This window comes from Erpetoichthys calabaricus, chromosome 5 (genome assembly GCF_900747795.2).
Source record: "Erpetoichthys calabaricus chromosome 5, fErpCal1.3, whole genome shotgun sequence".
NCBI lineage: Eukaryota > Metazoa > Chordata > Cladistia > Polypteriformes > Polypteridae > Erpetoichthys > Erpetoichthys calabaricus.
The window spans coordinates 47,424,149-47,428,718 of record NC_041398.2 but is presented as its reverse complement, the minus strand read 5'-3'; positions in this window follow the sequence as shown (position 1 = coordinate 47,428,718).

Here is a 4,570-nt window from a genome sequence, read left to right as displayed (position 1 = left end):
TTGTAGCTGCGTACTGCACCACGCAGCGAGGCCGAGCTGCCGAGATAAGGAGCTGACAGCTATAGCAAAGTTCAAATCTTCCTGGATCAATTCCTGAAGATCAGCCCGATTTCAAACTCGAGTTATATGGAGTAAGATCGCTGGCAAATATAACTCGCAATAATTGAAGTCAGATTTGCATTTCACACGTATCATTCTGCGCTTCTGAAATTTATACTTGCTTCTGCAAATTACGAGTACAATTCTCAGGCGTGAACAGACTGTCAAAATACATTAGACGCACGCGGCATTCGCTAGAAATGAAGAAACGTTCGATTTTTGTTACTACATGTCCCACAACGGTGGAAAGATGGGGTTATTTTAGACAGCGATCCTACTCCATATATACAGGCTAAAGCTTTGGTCGTCGGTTCAATTGCCGCCTTGGTGTTGTGTGTTTGTGATCTAACTGGAGGTCTCGGGGACAGGAGTTTTTCTTAGCAGCATTTAGTGAACGTGTGAACCCAGCCACAGGGGATGCACATACCAGTGTGTTTCCTCATGCCGGTCCCAAGCCCAGATAAGATAAGATAAGATAAGAACTTTATTTATCCCGAGGGAAATTCTTTTGTCATATACATGCTCAATGCAACAAGAGGAATAAAGATAAGATAGTAAAGAGTTTAAAAAGAACAGTAGTAATAGTGCAAACAGAATAACAACTCTAAACAAAGTAACAAATAACTATAACTAATAGTTTATATTATAACTGTATAACTAATTTGTGCAAAGCAACAAACAACTATAACTAAAACTATAACAGATATAATAAAAGAACAGATTATTAGTGCAAGTGGTTATGAAAAGTGACTTAGTGTTCGTGCCATGAATAAATGAGATAGCAGCATGTGATGATGGGATGAAACAAACATTCAGTAACATACAGATGAGTAAATAAAAAAAACCGAATGAGACCTAATGACAAAAATTCTGAAAAAGATCACCTACAGAATGAGGAAGAGTTATACAGTCTTATTGCCACAGGTAGAAAGGATTTCCTGTGGCGTTCGGTTCTGCATTTGGAGGCAATGAGTCTTTTGCTGTGTGTGCTCTGATGACCCATCAAGGAGGCGTGCATGGGGTGAGAGAGGTTGTCCATGATACTGAGAAGCTTTTTCAGCATTCTCCTCTCAGACACCTCCACCAGGTTCTCCAGTCTGACACCCAGGACAGAACCAGCCTTTTTAATCAGCTTGTTCAGCCTGTTGGCATCAGCTGTCTTCACCCCACTGCCCCAGCACACAGCTGCAAAAAACACCACGCTCTCTACCACAGAGTGATAGAACATAGTCAGCATTTTCCTACAGACATTGAAAGACCTGAGCCTCCTCAGTAGGTAAAGCCGGCTCTGCCCTTTCTTGAAAACCGTGTTGGTGTTCTTGGACCAGTCCAGTTTACTGTCAATGTGTACCCCCAGGTACCTGTAGTCCTCAACCACCTCAACATCTGTTCCTCTGATGGTGACAGGGGTGGGAAGAGGAGTCTGCTTCCTAAAGTCCACAACCAGTTCCTTTGTCTTTGTGATGTTTAACTGTAAATGGTTCAGCTCACACCACTCCACAAAGCTGTCCACCACACTCCTGTATTCATCCTCCTGTCCATCCCTGATACAGGCCACAATGGCAGAGTCATCAGAGAATTTCTGCAGGTGACATGACTGAGACCTGTACCTGAAGTCAGACGTGTAGAGGGTGAAGAGGAAAGGTGATAGGACAGTTCCCTGCGGTGCCCCTGTGCTGCTCAGGATGCTATCAGAGCAGCAGCTCTTCAGCCGGACATGCTGTGGTCGTACGTCAGGAAGGGCATCCGGTGCAAAATTTTGCCAAATCAATATGCGGACAACAATACAAATTTCCATACCGGATCGGTCGAGCCCCGGGATAACAACGACTGCCACCAATACTGTAAGCCAACAGGGTGCTGGCGGAAATTGGGCTACTGTTGGCCGAAGAAGAAGAAGGAGAAGAAGAGGGAGGAGACGTGTCCGGAGGCAGGAGGGGAGAGAGTTAGCAAATATGATGGAGAGAAGGAAGGTTGATACATTGTGCGTGCAAGAGACTAAATGGAAGGGGAGTAAGGCCAGGTGGATCGGAGGTGGATTCAAATTGTTCTATCATGGTGTGGATAGGAGGAGAAATGGAGTAGGTGTTATTCTGAAGGAACAGTATGTCAAGAATGTTCTGGAGGTGAAAAGAGTGTCAAACGGAGTAATGATTATGAAGCTGGAAATTGGAGGTATGATGAATGTTGTTAGTGCATATGCCCCGCAAGTTGGGTGTGCAATGGATGAGAAAGAAGATTTTTGGAGTGAGTTGGATGAAGTGATGAACAATGTACTCAAGGGACAGAAAGTGGTGATTGGAGCAGATTTCAATGGACATGTTGGTGAAGGAAACAGAGGAGACGAGTTCAAGTTCAAAGTTTATTCTCATGTGCACAGTAAGGAAACACGTTTCCCTGTACAATTACATTCTTTCTTTGCTATCCACACCAAATGCCAAAACCAACATATAAAAATAAACATAAATAATAAGTAGCTGATAGATAATAAGTAACAGAGGCAGCATAAAGTATAAAAACAGAATAGAAGTATAAAGTGTAATTGTGCAGGTAGGTGTGTGATGGACAAGGCAAATACAGTTGTGTGAGGTAGATAGAATGAGGTGAACCATGGTTATAAACTCCAGTCAGTTATTTAGGAGTCTATTGGCATTGGGAAAGAAAGAGTTCGTTAACCTGGAAGTCCTGCATTTCATACTTCTATACCTCCTGACTGAGGGTAGAAGTGTGAACAGTTCGTGTTGGGGGTGAGTGGGGTCCCTGAGGATCGAGGCAGTACTCCTTCGGACTCTGCAGTTGTAGATACTATCCAGAGAGGGCAGTGGGGTCCTGGTGATCTTCTCAGCAGTCTTTACTACTCTCTTCAGGCATTTGCGGTCCATAACAGTAGTGTTGCCGGACCACACAGTGATGCAGCTGGTCAAGATGCTCTCAACAACGCAGCTGTAAAAGTTGCCGAGGATCTTTGTCGACATACCAAACATCCTCAGCCTCCTCAGCAAGTACAGCCACTGAGGGAAAGGTTGAAGATGGAGCAGAGAACATCAGCCAGCTTGTTGGCACAAGCTCTGCGAGCTCACCCAGGGATGTTTTCTGGTCCAGCTGCCTTACGGGGGTTGATCTTCCTTAGTGCTTTGTGTGCCTGACCTGAAGAGACCACTGGGGGAGGGGGGTTAGGTGGTCCAGGTGTGTGTGTGTCTCCACTCTGTGCTGTTGCTGGATGTCTCAAAGCAGGTGTAGAAAGTGTTGAGATCATCCGGCAGACTGTCTGTGGAGCTGATTGTGCTGGTGGTGGTCCTGTAGTCTGTGATGTGCTGTAGGCCCTGCCACATATTTCTAGAGTCAGCATTAGAACAGAAGCCCTCCAGCTTCTCTCTGTACTGCCTCTTGTTTGCTGTGATGGCTTTTCTTAGTCCGTACTTCACAGCTTTGAACTCCATCTCATTGCCTGATCTAAATGCAAGAGAGCGGGCATGCAGCATGTGGCGTACCTGACTGTTTCTCCAGGGCTTCTGGTTGGGGAACTTCCTGACTGGTGTTGTGGGCATGATGTTGTCAATACAGGTGCTAATGTACCCCATCACGTAGTCCTGTATGCTGATAGAAGAGTCCTCCAGAGTGGCTGCAACCCTAAACACATCCCAGTCTGTCTGAGCAAAACAGTCCTGCAGGGTGCTCTCAGTCTCTGGGGTCCAAAGTTTAACTTACGGTGGCGCAGTGGGTAGCACTGCTGCCTCGCAGTTAGGAGACCTGGGGACCTGGGTTCGCTTCCCGGGTCCTCTCTGCGTGCAGTTTGCATGTTCTCCCCGTGTCTGCGTGGGTTTTCTCTGGGCACTCCGGTTTCCTCCCACAGTCCAAAGACATGCAGGTTAGGTGGATTGGCGATTCTAAATTGGCCCTCGTGTGTGCTTGGTGTGTGGGTGTGTTTGTGTGTGTCCTGCGGTGGGTTGGCACCCTGCCTGGGATTGGTTCCTGCCTTGTGCCCTGTGTTGGCTGGGATTTGCTCCAGCAGACTCCCATGACCCTGTGTTCGGATTCAGCGGGTTGGAAAATGGATGGATGGATTTGTTTCAGCCTTTGTCTGCAGGCTGGATACAGGAACAGAGAGATGTGGTCTGAGTGTCCGAAGTGGGGGCGGGGTGCAGCCCTGTATGAACTGCATGTGTTGCTGTGTAAACATGGTCCAGTGTATTCTTCTCACATGTTGGTGGTATTTAGGAAGTATAGTCCGTAAATTGCACTGATTAAAGTCACCAACTGCAATAAAAACAGCATCAGGATGAGCCGTCTCTAATGTGCTGATGATGTCATGGAGTTTGCTGAGAGCTGCCGCGGAGTTAGCTCATGGGGGGATGTAAACAGCAGCCAAAAACACAGCAGTGAATTCACTAATAATAGGGCCAGCATTTCAGCAGTAAAAACTCCCCATCCTGTGAGCAGTGCTTATAAACAGTCAGTATGTCTCCACACC